The sequence below is a fragment of the Saccoglossus kowalevskii genome, chromosome 17, assembly GCF_978046115.1.
Source record: "Saccoglossus kowalevskii chromosome 17, keSacKowa6.1, whole genome shotgun sequence".
Lineage (NCBI taxonomy): Eukaryota > Metazoa > Hemichordata > Enteropneusta > Harrimaniidae > Saccoglossus > Saccoglossus kowalevskii.
This window is the reverse complement of record NC_140657.1, coordinates 29,567,490-29,585,141: the sequence shown is the minus strand read 5'-3', so window position 1 is coordinate 29,585,141 and position 17,652 is coordinate 29,567,490.

Sequence of the window (17,652 nt, the reverse complement as noted above, 5' to 3'; positions counted from 1 at the left end):
TTGACTCATCAATTTGCCTCACAGAACAGATAACATCGCCAGTATGAAGATTGATCCTCTGGTAGTGTCGCCATATTATCGCTGCGACCGACGCCATTCGGCATAAAACCAACAGCTGGAACAGACCACATGTTACTCCCAGTAATCAAAGTCAACAATCTTTACAACAACTGATAGGAATTGGTACGAGCGCCACCAGCGGCTAACTCAAGGACTCCAGTGGAAATATAAATATTATTGTTGTAAATTGCTGTTATAAACAACATGGCTGCCCCAACCCAACAGCAACTATTCGTCGACCCTGTCACCGATCATGACCAATTCATCTCACCGATTCAGCTTTGCAGCATGTTGAACTGAACAATTCCAGACTACCAAACATGAACTATGTGAACTCTAGTCCAAATATGCTACTGATTTAGAGCCGGATAGGTGAGAAATGTTTGGACATCATAGATTTGTTTTTAGTTCTTAGTATAGGAGGAAAATTGGTCTCAGCTCATTTATGAAACCTCGCCAGAATCAGTCACTCCATTTCAATGGTTTAGTGCTAATGCACGCATTTTGTAGGAGCTGATAGAAGGGGTGTCTCTTCAGGGCAATGCTGTGTTGAACTATTTGGCATACACAGACAAAATATGACATGGCGAACAGTTTTAGTTCGGGTTCAGTGCTAGTTTATGATAGACAATACCGCCAACTGCAATCAATCCACAAATGTGCATGGGGAAGTGACATTCCTCATTTGACAACTGACGCCCTAAAGAAAAAATCACAATTTATCCCACCAAATAACACACCTGCTGGCTCAAGTAAATTTAATGATAGTAGTCTCAATACTGGCAAACGCCCTCCTGCTCCTCTGGATAGCCAGTCGGGCAGAGCTATTTGTTTGGGTTTAACAGAGGCTATTTTAAATTTGGAACTGCATGCACATATGCCCATGTCTGTCTAGAGCCTTCATGTCGCAAACAACATCCCAAATTTACCCGTGAGGCACCACACTCCAAAAAACTCATTCAGGAATTGCAGCCCCTTAACCTACCCAGGATATTAAGAGCCCCTTTTTATTCACTTAATTACCAAGCATGGCTGGCTGAGCCGGATAATTATCCTGATAAGAACTTCTTACTGACAGCATCAAACACCAATGAAAACGTTAATTATCGGCCAGCCTGTAAGCTATTTTTTTATTTCTACCACAGGTTTCATTAGAGCAGAAATTAATGAAGGTCACTATTTCCCCAGTGAAGCCTAGCATTGTCAGTGCCCTTGGCACGGCCCCCAAGCCAAATTTAAAAGAGGTAAGGGTAATCCATGAGTGCAGTCAGCCAGTTGGTGGTGGTGCAGTAAATGATTATGCTTGAACATTTTCGTCACCAAACTTATTTTTCAAGGGGATTATCTTACAAAAGTTGATCCTAAGTTTGCCTGTAGATCAGGCTAAAATCCATTCATCTAACTTTCAGGTAACTGCCTCTGAATGGACTTTTGCAGGTGATACACGCTCCACATATCTCTATGATACACGTCTTCCATTTGGTACAAAACTAGCTAATTCATGTGCCAGGTATTTACAATGATAGCCCCGATGCCATTTCAAATAACTTACTTACAGATAACTTTACTCTTGCAACATTGCTCAAAGCACTATGGGACCTAACAAAGACTGCGTGGGACTATTAACCTTTGAGTGCGCGTTTCGCGCAGTCAGTGGTGTACAAGGCATGTATGCACTTTTCGAAGACCTATCAGTATCTTGTCGTAATTGTCTGATGGCTTGGTCTTAAAAGCGCCAACTTATTCAAGAGATCAGAGGTCCAGCACTGGAACACGTGCATCGAAAGGCGTTTAAGTATCCGTACTTCGAGCCGTAATCAATTTAGAGATTTCTTCCGATTTGTTTAATCTAGTTATCAAAGAACTCATTATATTCCCTTTCTATGGCGTGGCAGAAGATCAGGTGTGCGGCAAGGTCGGTTTATACTATTACCTACGATGAAAAAACATACAAAAATGGATGTTAACAAGGACAAACCTTTCGTTATTGCCTACTATCAGCGAGTGAAAATATGACAATTTCATTTCATTATGGAGTCTACAATGAACACTGATTTCCTCAACTTTGATACATTACTGCTAAACAACGGTTTAATAGTTGAATTCCACGGATATTGTACTAGTGATTGTATAAAGTATGGAACTGTTTGTAATTAATTAACAAGTTTTTTTTTCTGAGGTCCATTCATTAGAGGTCAGGGAGTGATGCCCCAACCCGATGGGAGGGCACCTTAAATTTCTAGCAAAATGGGTACTTTTGGGCTTAAGTTGGTTAAAAATGTCTCCGAAAATTTAAAAAAAAATAGCCACATCCAAGTATACATTTGCTATGGAAGTTATTGAGTTATCAACTTTACACATAAATGTAAACTACCCACATTGATTGCATGTACATAATTACAAAATTGTGAAAGTGAAAAAGTTTTAGACCCTGGCAAATACGTGTATCCACTAAATAAAGCTATTCGAGATTGTATTAATTATCAAGAAATGTTTGGTTAATGTATATATATTTGCCAAATTCTCAAAAGCATTTTGTTTTTGAATGGGGTTAATAATTATAAACCTAAGTTTAGTAAGCAGGTGCAAAATCAAAAATAAAATATTTTGCCGGTGCACAGCAAGGCTTATGAGGTTAAAGCAAGTGATATGTGAATGTTTGGTTGGTTCCTAATTCATTCAGAAATTCATTATGCTTCCCTCTATTATCTTTAACCTTTTCACTATCGTCATTTTACAACCACAATCTGTGATTTATACAGGTCAATACTTATGGGAGAATTAACAAGTTGTACCGTACAAAGCTGGGCATGACTGCTGGTAAATACATTCAGTTGGTAATTTCCAAACCCAAAAGTTGAGTTGTTACTCCAAGTTTTAACATTTACCATGATACCGTATTTTTTTCATTAGAAGCGCATGCGTGTTTAGTAGGATTATAATAGTAATGTTGTTCATTTTCACTTCAATTAAGAGGATGTAACTGACAACATTAGTAATTACACCTGCTTTATTTCCATAAGTTTCTAATACAGGTAATATGGTGGATGATTTAATGTGTTACGACAGGCAAATGTAAGTGACCGATAATGAAACAAATGCATGAAACAAAATTTGATGCATGCATAGACAATGTTTGGAGAAATTGTAATTGATACAATACAAATCAAGCACACTTTACATAGAAGTGTTTATTTATCACAAGTATTCAAAAATGCAACATACAATAAAAAAAATGTTGACAATATCATAATTTAAAACTGATAAAAAAGTTCATTTTATATGAATATACAAATTTCATCAGTATTATGTAGAAATACTACAAACCTAATTTTAACACAAGTCATCATTACAATTCTAACATTTTGAATTCTAAAAACAATTTCAGCAAAAATACAAAATTCATTGTTAAAAACAATTTTAGCTGTTGAAGTTAATTATTATTGCTTTACAAAGGAACTATCAGGTGTGATACCTTTCGTAGTCTAAACAAGTACTGGTCTACTCAAACTGGAGTATAATTAACGTATTTGCTCTATTAGAAGAGCATCTCTAATGTACGCAAAAAGTTGCATTGATTGTATACCGATTTATTAAAATATCTTAGCATTTTGACAATATAGAAACAACTCATTTACATGAGTATGCGCTACTAGTAGAACAAATACGGCAATTAAATTAGAATATTTGTCAGAGCTTTGACAAGTTTCTTGATTTTGTTTGTATACTTTCTAAGCTAAAATGACCTTTCAACTTCCTCATGAAGATTATTGCTACAAAAACAACATTTATGCCCTTGTTTAGACCACATACACATATTTACCCACATAGATTATAGAAGCAGATAAAAGTTAAATTTCTTCAGATTCAACATGTCTGTGTCAAGATTTGAATTTTGTTGCCTTAAATTTACAATATCAATACATTAATACTCAAAACACCTTGTCCCATTTGTTTTGTGTTGTGATGAACTTTGAGTATCCTTGTAGCTCCTCTAACCCTGAGTGGCATTTAGACCTAGGCCAACTCCAAACTCATCATATATTACTCTCATGTGATATGGCAAAACATAAGCTGTCCATTCAAAATAATGCACATCCAATTAAGTACATGGTGCTGTATTTCTGGAGGTCATCCTTCCTAACATTAGCATAACTCGAAGGATACATAGCAGCATTGTTTAATTCGCCGCATGCAGTGACAAACCATTTTTGATCACATGGTAACAAACCAATACAAAATGAGCATGAAATTCAATCAATTTCAAAAACTTTCTTTTCCACATCAAACATGTCTTTTTTTAATGTTTTAGTATATTCTAGTAACGTAGGGTGATCTTTACATTCTGCACCAGCAAGACGAAAAAATATGTTGATTGTCCGTACTTGCCAAATGGCGCTCCATCAGTATCTTAGGCAAAGAGGTAGCAATTTTACTTTACAATTTCAACTCAAACGTACTGAATATGAATTATTGCTAGCCATCTAGTAGCTATGAAGTAAGAGCATAGTAATACCATAAAATAAAAATATAGTAATTTATAAAAACAGTTTACATTAGTTTTAGTGTCGTCGTATGTCTAAACTGCTTATTTCTTTTTCTATCTATAGATCCACAAAAAAGTGTTCCTGTAGAATGAGAGTACCATGTGCAGTAATTAACTTTTTCTGTTTCAGGTTTTACCAGACCCAGCCCAGTGCATAACAAGTTGCTGTTGCAAAGGAGCCTATCTGGTTTAGTTATAGAGGCCTTACACCAGGTTACAGAAGACGTAAACCTGAAAGTCAAACATTCAGTTCCTGGACTGGCAATAACCACTATCGCAAGCACATTGGTTTGCAACTTGCAGTCTAGCGACACTCCCTTGCCGAAGAGTTAATTAAACAGTTAACTTCAAAGATGGTATGTTTTGTCTATTGGGGTCTCTGAGCGCACACATTCTACACAGAACGAGATGTTTGGCATGTTTTTTTTTAATATTTGGGTAGACAGAAAAAAACACAGATAACATAATTAATGTATTTATGGATTTTATGCCCAGGGACACAGATATAGATGAACTGTTCAGAAATGCATTTTCAACTTAGCAGTATTGGCAAGAACCTGAAGGGACATCCTGGACTACCAGTCTGAAACAGTTGAAGCAGCAAGTACAAGCGAACTAAGTATTGAGGAAGTGCAGACACTCAGATATTTTGCTAGGTTCATTTCCTACAACTTGAAGAAAAAATATGTCTGATGCAACATTTCAATCCTAGACGATATGAGGATGACTCTTAAAACTGTCTTAGATATTTCAAAGCAGTGGGTTGCTAAACTAGACAGAGGTAGACTATTTGTTGTCTCCAATGCCAGTTACTTTTTTTTCAAACACGTTGAAATTGTTTGCGCTAAACATCTGAAAACTTGTCAATTTGATAGGTACAATGGAAAAAAGTGTTAACGAAGCGTGGTCCACAATTTCAAGGAAGGCGACCAGTGATGAAGTTGCTCCTAATTTGCTCAAAAATGTGATTCGCCTATATGTTACCGTTAGATGTTTTTCTTTTGCCAAAAGCATTGTGGAACTGTAAAAAAGTAAAAAGAAGGCACATCAAAAGTTCCAAGGGTTTGAGGTCGCTTGCTTAAATTTTTCACTACCAGTTTCCTTTTTATAGTGTGCAATTTTCTTCACGAGATTTGGACAAAATAGCCACATTTTTCGAGTAAAAACTGGAAATTGACTACAATTTTGCCTGTTGACTACAAAATCAATGTACAACAGCGACGACCAAACAAAGACACCGAATGATATATCATAGTATGAACTGTCTAGAAAATGTCGTTTACCCGATCAAATTCGAGCCATTTTTTGAAACTCGGCTAAAGACTGTGCCACATTAAGTCTCGTCTGCGCCGGCCCGGAGAACTGGGAATCACGTGACAAATAGGTGCGCGGTACGTAGCAGCCGGAGATTTTCACGATTCAGTGTTGCTCCAGGCGTAACTCCAAGGCTATTCAATCAGAGAAGAGCTTACCGATTTGCCGCTGCGACGTCATCGTTTTATGTGTTCTGCGCTCAAATTACAGCGAAACTGGAACGATTGTGAAAATCTACGACACTACGGAGCTGCGACCCCTTTACCGTGTACTGAATCTGCTGCAAAGCACCATCGTTGAAAAGCTGCGTGGATAACGTAGCGTGTGATTTATGTCGCATATTTCCGCAAATACGCTCACCGTGTGTACATCATTTACATTATTAGTTTTCACCCCGGGTTTTCACACCAGAAACTAGCCCTACGTCTTGTGGGCGAGTGTACTACCAGTTTGCCTTATCACCGCACAGCGCTAATATACCTAGGGCTACAAATGTATATTAAAACATACTGGTACTCGATTAATTCATATAAGTTTTTGCTCGAATTCGATTATTATGTACATAGCGTAGCATGGAGGTAAAATAAACCATGACATTGTTACCATTATTTGATTGACCGGCCACGCCAGGAATTCGCGACAAGTTCTTGAAGGCAAACTCCTCCTAAGTACTTGGGCTGCAGTAGGGTCCAATATACCCCATGCATTTATAGACAACACTATATTGCTTTTGCGATACCATCTTGATACATGTTATTCGAACAACATTATTTTTCGCATGTTGTTTTTTTCCTGTTTGTCTTGTCAGCTGAAAATGCCTAAAATATGTATTGTGAGAAAGAAGATGATGCTTTTTTCCTTTTCCAAGGAATGTTGTACTTGTGGGGGATATTTTTATCCAAGATGTGTTGGGACGTCAAGACGTGCAATATAGGAGTCCCAAATATACAACTGACCACAATATGTGAAAGGTATAACATGTATTATGTGCACTTTATTATCCATCTGACAAATGTTACTTGTAAGAACAAACCAAACTAAATCCAGTTCTTACCCAGACACGTATATATGTACATGTTGGGGTTATATTCATGTATTAGTCACAATGTAGTTATATTGCAAAATTCATTTCGCAGATTAAATAAACACGAAAAGACATCAAACTTGCTCCTTATTCGATCTTATATACATATTAATAGCATACACATATGTCTATGTACAATTATATTACAGACATCTGTACAAAAAAAGTTAAAACCATGTATGGATTTACAATCATTAATGATCTGAGAAGGCTGGAAGAATCCAAGGAGATTGAAGATAACATAATAAGTTTAACTTTGGACTAACACAAGTACATTATATGTAACTCACGTCAGAGTGGATGACCAATGTCTAAACCTTCTTGGTCGATGAGACGTTTAACAAGACGATCATAGCTTTTTAAAACTGTCTAGCTACTACTACTAGCGGCTCTCTCTTGCAGCTGTTTGTGCTTTTTCGAATAGTTGCAGAATATGCACTCCTATTCAAAGACTTGCCATTGAAATTGCCTTCAATGTATGAAGAGGTATTCACCTCACCTTTGATTGAGAAGCATTTCACATCTTTTCGCTTACCACGGACCATCTCGATGACCGCAACACACATTACTGTTGTCTACTGAATTGACTAACACGTTTAAGATGCCAATGTCACTGATAATTTGAGGAACTTGAAAAAACGACCCAGCCTTCACAGCTTTACCATGGACAGCCACACTCCACTGAAGATTGTCATGTATTGTCACAGATCTTGTATTCGATCTCATGAATGTTTTCCAGTTTGGACATTCGCACACTAGTAGGCCCAGGTAACACGGTCCAGCCAACAGGTACATTCAGTAATTGCCGACAATTACGTTGAACGTAACTAAATGAAAACTTATTTGGCTCTGGGCACTTCTGGGAAAACAAAACAAATGTAGAATGTGTACTAGTGTACAAATGTTTAAAAAATGATATTTATGATGTTAAAAACAATAGGGAAGTATGTTTAGTATTTAACTTTTGAATAAACAAATTTGTTACCAATAAAAAATATTTAACAGCAAAGCTTAAAAAACTGACTGTTTTAACTATAGTATAGCCCACTTGTAATACTCGCACATAAATTACATTATAATTAATATAATTCTCATCTGTTGCATTGTGGCATCATCATTGTGAAAAGTCATCACATTCAATAGTTTTATTTTTAAAATCGCTTGTAGTATATCTTTGGCCTCCAAAAACCGATCTTCTTATGAGGCATGGTTGTTTAGAGTTTGTATGGCTTCAACAGCTGCACGTTGTCGTCTGACAATATAAAATAAAATGTAAACAACGATATTATAACGAAACAGCAGATATCCAAATTTACCTTTACCACACAACTCATTCGTTAAACTCTTCTCAAAAAAGGAACCGAAACGAGAAACTCTCGTTAATGTAGCTACGTAGTTTGGTACCTAAAATGGCGTCACGTTGAACCACGAGTTTTCAAAAAAAGTGAGAAGATCTATTGTTCGAGACCCAAAGAATCCATGGAAGCACAACAAATCTTTCTACGTGAATGGCACCTTCGGCAGTACATAAAATAGTGATTTAGTGATCATAACGTAAGAATATCTGATTTATAAAACACGACGCATTATGTACTATTATTCTCAGGATGTTTGGTTGTAAGTGAACAACCAAAATCAGTTTTCGAAAAATTCACGCAAAATAATACGATATAAACCCACCCCCTCGAAGCAAGTACACTTCAACCCACCAAAACGATGCTAGTTGACGATTTTGTTGACATATCAAGCGAGAAAAATGAAGTGAAAACTACCGACATGATTTGAGTGGTGAACTTTTTGACAAAATGGAGGTCGGAAAATTGAGATCAAATCACAGGGAGCCTAGGAACTATGATCAATTGTACGCACTCGGCTGGTATCTGGTGTAAGAAATAGACAAGGAATGAAGGCTCCAACCATCTCTTAATTTTTAAACTGGAAAAAAAAATACAGCTAAAAGCAAGGAATAAAATATGGAGCACTTGATCATACGTTGTCCAAAATGGAAAGCGACGCTATACTGTCACGTGATTATGCGACGCCAACAACCGCTACACGCACTCACTATATGTTTATTGCTAATCCCCCCCTCTAAGACAATAGGCGTTTCGAGACCGTGATAGATGGACTTTTCCTTGTTTAAAACACGCGCGACTACGCAAATGTGTTGCATTCGACACGGTATGGAGAGTAGGGCTATTTTATAAACTATTCAAAAATAACATTATTGGCAAGATTTAAATATTTAAGATAAACATGTAAAAAAAATGACAAATGAAAAAAAAATTGCTCATCTGAAAGACAGAAATTGTAACAATAAAGATTTTTGGGATCTGATCAAGTCATTCAATAAGAAACAATCAGGGAAACAAAGTATGGACAATTTGATAACTCCGGAATGCTGGTTTAATTTTTATAAAAAACCAAATTCTACAAATGATCAAAACTATGATAACAAATTTGACGGTTCAATTATAAAGAAATTAGAGGAATTAGAGAAGAGGAAAGATAAAGTACACAACATGACACTGGATAAACCAATAGTGGAAAAGGATGTCAAAGAGGCAATTAAAACATTGAAAAATAGAAAAGCATGTGGATTTGACAAAATTTCAAACGAGATGATAAAATCCAGTTTCATGTACATTAAACATCATTTACTCAAAATATTTAATACAGTACTACAAGGCGAAAAATACCCATCCCTTTTGAGTAAAGGATATATTGTACCAATATATAAATCAGATAACAAAGATGATCCTTCAAACTATAGAGGTATAACAATAACGAGCTGCTTAGGAAAATTGTTTAAGATTATTCTGAATAACAGGCTAAACAAGTTCCTTAATGATTATAATATTATATCTAAATATCAAATTGGCTTTAAGAAAGACTGCAGGACCTCTGATCATGTATTTGTTCTCAAGTCTATTATGAATAACCATAACAAAATTAGAAAAAATGGCAAAATTATTAAAAAATCACAGCCTCTTTATATGTGTTTTGTGGATTTGGCAAAAGCTTTTGATACAATTTGGAAAAATGGACTGTTTTACAAAATGTACAGAAATGGGGTGAGTGACAAGTTCATCAAAGTCATCAACAGTATGTATAAGGAGTTAAAATCATGTGTTAGATTGGAAGATGGGTACACTAATTATTTTGAAAGTAAGTTAGGCACTCGCCAAGTGTGTCCACTATCACCAACCTTATTCAACATATTTGTGAATGATTTACCAAGTGTTCTAATGAAAGATACAGCTGATTGCCCACTTTTGGGTAAGAAACCAATTCCATGCTTTATGTATGCTGTAGTCATCCTATCAAAGACTAAATCTGGACTACAAAATTCCCTTTTTAAATTACAAAAGTATTGTAAAAGCTGGAAATTAAATGTTAGTGTAAAGAAAACAAAAATTCTGATTATGAACAAAAAAAATGACAATTCAGAGAGTTTCTATATTGATAATAAAAAGATACATATTGACAATCAATTACCATATTTAGGAATCAATTTTAACTCAAATAGTAACTTCAAATTAAACCTGCATTAAATCATTGACTCTGAAAGCACAAAAAAGCTACTTTTCAATTAGACAACAATTAAATATTTATGCCAATACCCAAATTAACACACTATTTTATTTATTTGACAGCATGGTAAAACCAGTTTGTATATACGGGAGTGAAATTTGGGGTGGCTATACCATCAACAATTTCGAACACAAAGGGACACTCAAATCAATCACAAATGACAATTTGGAATATGAAAAACTACATTTAAAATTCTGCAAGAATACATTAGGAGTTCACAGGAGAAGCTCAAACATTGCATCACGGGGCGAATTAGGTCGATACCCCATACATTTGGAGGTAATTAACAATGTGTTCTCCTACTGGGCAAGGATAGCACATGGAAAGTCCCCGATTCTGACAAAGATAGCTTTACAAAATGAACTGGATCTACACGAACAATGACAGAAAACACATGTTAGAAACACTTAAATGTAACAAACTTTGGGAAGCTAATAATCTAAATTCTAAAAACATAAAAAGAATTATTCAAAATAAACTTAAATATACATATAATAATGAATGGATGAAGCAACTCAATAAAGACAACAATCAAAATGTTGGCAACAAATTAAAGACATACTCACTGGTAAAAAAAAATTACAAATTTGAAAATTATCTAAAAGTAATTTTGAAATATAAACTAAGATCAGCAATTACAAAATTAAGAATTTCAAGCCATAACTTGCCAATTGAGAAAGGGCGGTACAATAATATCCATCAAAAAATTATGACACTACTATCATCCAACAATAAAAATATACAGTTCACATATATATTCTCAAGCAAAGATCCTGGCCAAATTTTAGAACTTGCCAATTACATTTACACAACAAAAAGATTTATTTAACATACTAGTAACGTTCTTTTGTTTTTTGTACAATTATTACGTATATCTTGTTATTATATTAAAACTTTTTTTGCTGTACTTATCCTATGTAAATCTTGTTACATGGAGGCGATACAGTTATTATTATTATTATTATATTAAATACAACTCAATGTAAACATTAAACCCCAATTCAATCACCGTTAAAAAATGTGAAATGTCTTCTTCACTGCACAAGATATTAACAAATCAGTTTTCATAAATAAAATTATTGGATTTTTCAGTAATACAAAAATAAAGGGCCGCAAAAGCTGTACCCAGTCCATAAAGAATATTATTGTTGCAACTGGGATAGAAGTTCAGGAAATTTACTTCACCCTGGTAGGCAAAGACGCAGGTCAAGATTACAAGGAAACTCTAAAAGTATTGAATGATCATTTTATACAAAAAACAAATGAAGAGAATCAGACGAAATGATATGCTGTGACTCAAAATTGTACGACTGATTAATATCATTACAGTTGTGTAAATCTTACGCCAACAACTATCTAAAAAATGGGAAATGGATTTGCCCAGAAAATTCAGGTATTTTCTCAGTTTATTTATGATACTAGTGTTTAAGATCTTGCATGGACATTGTGACCCGGCTGTGTTTGTTGAATTCTCTTCGTCTGTAACCAGGTCACAGGTGGAAGCTAGTAAAAACCACGTTGCTACAAATCCATACGTCAAAACTACTTTTCAACACGTATTGTTAAATGATTAGATTGCACTACCTGAATACATTGTGGGCTGTAACAGTATTGATTTGTTCAAACTTAGACTGGATAAACTATGGATATCACGGAGATTTGATATATTAACTGATGGTGTGTATAATCTGTTAAGTGATGAAACAAATTGGTGGGGACAACAGACCATAATGGGCTTATTTTATTTTATTCCCAGAGTCGCGAAATAACGAAGCTACTGTTTCACGTGCGGGAAAGAAAACGTAATGAAGATAATACATATATTGACTGTCCATTGTTACTTGATATTGTTGTTGCATGCGGTGTCTATGATATCGTGTTTGACGTTATGCAGCCCTATTCTGTGGCTAACGACTTTTGTTGGGAGTGTAACCATTTTAAGGAGACAGACAATTTTTTATTGGGTTAATGCAATGCAAATGTCTGTATTTTTATTCTATATAAATCAAAATATCTATAAAGAAGTCAATTAATCGTGTGTTATTGTTTGTCTGTTTACAGTAATATGTTCATCAATCACAATTTCAGTGAGGGATGCAGTTCATGATGCAAGAGATATAATCAAGAAAGCTTGCAGGGGTGTATTGTTGGATCCAAAGCTTCAGCTGAATGTAGAAATAGGGAAGCATATATTACTTGTTTTGAAAAACATGGAAAATGACTCTCCTGTAGTTAATGACTTAATTAAAGAACTGTGGCCAGCTATTGATGTGCCATATTCATCTGCTAGTTCCTTTGACGGCCCAAGTTAATGTTATGCAAATTTCTTGCAACTTCTGTTGTATAAGAATTAATTCAGTACAAATGTGGTGCTTCATCCACGGATATACTGAATGATAATGACATCTCTTACATCTCTTTAACGAAAGAAGAGCAAGTCCTCAGGTATATAGCTGGGTATGTTCCTTATCAGTTACGGAAATGTTACTCTAGATTTAGTGTGAACGAGTTTGCAAAGGCTTGTCTAAATGCAATTCAAAACTTGAGAGATTTAAAAGCTTTAGCAGGTACAGGATCGCATTAATTTTTGCAGTTCACCAAGAAATGGGTTGAAGAGTTTTTACCTTTTTTTTCAGACGATTACAAAATGAAACGAGAAAGATCAAATGAGGTCATACAGGGATTGTAATTTAAAGAAAAAGAACATCACCAAAATGTTGTTGGGGTCCTTGAGTGATATTATTGCGTAGAACACACTGGCGAATGATATAGAAGATGGCCATATTTCTTCTTCATTGTTTTAAAGTTATTGAACTGTATGTAAATATACGTTTCCAGTCATATGCTAGTGTATATACATAATGAAGAAAGATAAGGCTGCTCAGAAAGAGGGGAAGGAGTTGCGAAAAACAACTTTGTACATAAAAATAAACTCCTTGATGTTGGTGTGAGATTTTTCTAATTTTCTAGAATTAACTGTGTTGAGAGGGGGTACTTGTGTAAATACTGTGGCTAACTGTCAATAAATATTGCCTGCCAAAAACATGTTAAATTGTACTATGAGATAGCAAACATAATTATTAGCTACAGGCAGTTATTGGCTACTACGAAAACTTGTGGCCACCTATTTATTAGCCATTTGTGTGACTGGTGAGTTGTCTAAAAAAATACATTTTAATGTTGCTTTATACTAGCTCCAAATTTGGCTAACATTTTGGCAGTGTTCTCACCAGATTTTGTTATTGTGGGGCCATAGAGGTCCATGGTTTAAAAAAAGCAAGGCCATAAAATAGGGCCGGGGGGGGGGGTAAATTGGTTTAGGGAAATGTCCACCTACCTGTCAAAGGATGAACATTTCTATGGTGTAACCATTAATGGATAAATAAAATTGAATCAAGGTAAAATTGCAGCCCTTATTGACATTTATGAATAATCATAAAGTCATCACACACATTAGTTTAACACATGTTTATTCATCACTATTAGTTTTGAAATTATTACTTCCCTGTGTCATTTTTTGAAAATACATACCAACTACAGTACATACAATTTTCATTATTCGAGTATTTGAGCCATGGATGAGTTGTTAATCAACTACGCTGAAATCGTCGAGGTTCCTTCCACAGTCACAGCTACGCTACCGAACTCAATACCATCGGCATTTTGCGTGTCTGCTTGAACACTAGCATTTTCTAAAGGTACTGATTCTATCGCCGGGGTTTTCAGTCCATCGCTTATACTTTGAGCATCATGTACCAAATCAGGGTTTTGTCAAATTCCAGAATTCAATAAAGTTCTCTGGCGTTTCGGCTTGCACATGATAGACGTCCATTGCATGAGGCTTGAAATGGGTTGCGTATATTGCTAGACATTGCTCAATTATGGGAACCCTCTAGGGAACAAATTACTACGTTGATAGCGCCACCACGGTTAAAATGGGAAAGCAATTTTTTTCTGGCCCGATTTAATTGACAATTTTCGCCAAATTTTAAAATATTGCGCAAATGGCGCAGCCTGGTGAGAACACTGTGTTGGATAAAAGTATTACCCTAGAGCTGTCCCTGACAAATGATCGTTTTGTAAACCTACATGTAAAAAATAAACTGAAAACACTCCTTGTAAATAACATAACATTGAAAAAGGTTAAATTAATATAAAAATGAGGTGGACCTTTTCTTTAATCAATGCATGCATACACCAAATTAACCCCCACATTTTATTCACGAGTAAAACAAGACATCTGAACATCAAAACTCACAATTTGTTTTCGACATACAGCATACAATTATAATAAACAATTCAGGCACACTGGTGTACATTATTACCTTGCTTAAAATTTGTAAATGCATTAAACCCTGGGTCTATATTTAGACTAATATTTTAATCAGAAATGCCATATTTTCTCTATCAGAAGCACAGCACCCAGTGTGAATATCTTTATTATTAAAAGAGCCTTGGTTCTATTCGATTTTATTCACTCTCTGAAATATAACAGCATGTAGGCCTATAATAACAACATCTAACTTCTAATAGACAAAAGGTGCTATTTACACTCTGCCAATTGTACAATATTTTTTATTTATGCCTTTTAAGCAAAGGGGTAACCCCTCTTCCCCTGGCTAAGGCAGTTGCCCTAGCACCGAAAAACTCTAAAATGTCGACCCCTCTAAAAATGCCGGGGCTGCTGTTTGCTTTAGCATCAAATGGCGATGTCTTACCACCGATGATTGTTGTATTTAAAGGACAACGACAACTTGACATCGATCATCCCACACGTTTCGTCGTGGCGGTACAGGAGAAAGGGTGGATGGACGAGGCGTTGATGATACGATGGATCAATAAAATATGGTTGCCATACACCGAACGCAAGTATTCAATGTTGGTACTTGATTCATTCCGTGCCCACAAGACCGACACCGTTAAAAGCCAAATTCGACGTGCAAACTACTTGTTAACTGTAATACCAGGAGGGTGCACATCGAAGCTTCAGTCACTAGATGTCTGCCTAATTAAGCCATTTAAGGCAGAATTACGTAAATCGTGGACAATATATATATGCAATGGACAGCAGAAAAAGCCGTTCTGGGTGATGCCGATCAGCTACTGCAAGCAGTTGTGAATTGGATCACATCAGCCTGGCAAAAGTTAAAAGCCCAACCCGTCTACAAATCGTTTAAAGTCTGGGGAATTAGCAACGCCTTGGACGGGAGTAAAAATAATATCACTCACAAAGACCAAGCGGTGACTGTCATTCTTGCCAGTATTTTTGACGATACCGATGATGATGAGCCATAGTTTGAGGGTTTTCCTGACACGCCTTAATTACTCAGCAGATTATCTGCACAAACAATACGGCCCTTTTCAGGGCCACCCACATCCTCCAAAAAGAGATATACTGTACCATTTCCCGCACACAAATAATTACACACTCAATGATACTCCAGCTAAAATAAATTGCAGAGATACGCTAAAATTAATTGAAAACAAGCAAATAATTTTCATGAAAAATAAATCACAGAGAGAGGTTAATAGGTCACGTATCAAGTTACCGATTAGTTTTGTGCTGACCTCTTCTCCGCGTCTCGATGTTTTGTTTTCCTTGTCATAATATTCACTGATCGATTTTGAGTTGTTTAGCCTACAACTCGGTTACGACCTTTGCTTTTACTGTGAAACATCGTGGAAGTTTACGTCAATTTGACGGACATTCCTTTTTTTTAAAAAAAACCAATGAAGCATACTGTCTATCATCCCCATTTTTGTATTTGCTGATTACTACTCTAAAAAATTCGACCGTTCGAAAATTGCACAATAATTTTGATCTCTAAAAACACGTGATATTCCCGCCATTTTTTTTTAAATCTGATCGAAATTTTAGAATTTTTACAGTGGTTTCTTGAACTTGTTCTGAACCAGCAACAAGGAGGGGCAGTGCATTTCTTCCAAACTCCTTTTAATTGTGGGTGGGATGATCATTACAGCCTATACAATTACGTTGACTACTGAAATACTCTCTCAATGGATCTTATGAAAAAACTTCACTCAGAAAAAACTGGACTCCCTTCCAGCTGAAGCAGTTATTTTGCTACCGTAACAAATGACTTCAGTGTAAAAAAAAATAATTATGATATCTGAATAATAAGATTATAGATTCGGGGTGGGGGCACAAATATTTGTATTTAAATATTTTGCGCTAAACTGAATAAGTAAATAGAAAAAAAGCAGCCATATAGTACTTCATGACAATACGTTTTTTACAAAAGCAAAGACATAAAATAAAGTTATGTGGTGTTTCTCGCCAATAGTAAATCCTTCAGTATATGATTTGGTTGTGATCTTAATATGACAGACCGACTGTTCCATAATTTAGTTCCTAAATAAGAGATTGAAAATTGTCCTATAAATAAAGTCAGATCGGTGATTTTGTCTGGTATTGTGACAGTGCTGAATGTACTTAAAGTTGTATGTTTACATAGAGTGTGGACCATGGATAATATCATATACAAAATTACAAATTGAATATGTGCACAATTTAGGGACATCAAGTATTCTACGTTGTTTGAAAATAGGTGCAGAATGGGCAGTGAAATCAGAAAAAGTTATCATTCTTGCAATATGTTTTTGTGCTGTTATAGTGCTTTTCAAATTTGTAGGATATGTGTTTACCCAGACTTCTAATTCATAAGTGATCTGCGGTTCAATTAGTGTTTGGTATAAATATGTAAACATATGTAAAATATGTTGGGGAACATAATGTCGTAACTTCAGTAGGAGGCCTATGTCCCCCCCCCCCCCCATGTCTGTCAATTTCAATCTCACGAAAGCCGCCATTTCAACCTCGTTCAATAGGGAAATTTTGACAAACAATGACCTTACTACACTAAATGATGTACGCTGGCCTCTAATAATCATGTAAATTGTATTGTCAATTTATTTGCGTCACACCAATCAACTACATTATTCAGATGATCATTAACAGTAGATAAATCTATGTCACCACCTGATGGGAATGTGTGAAATAAGTCATATCATATGCAAATAACCTAAAGTTGAA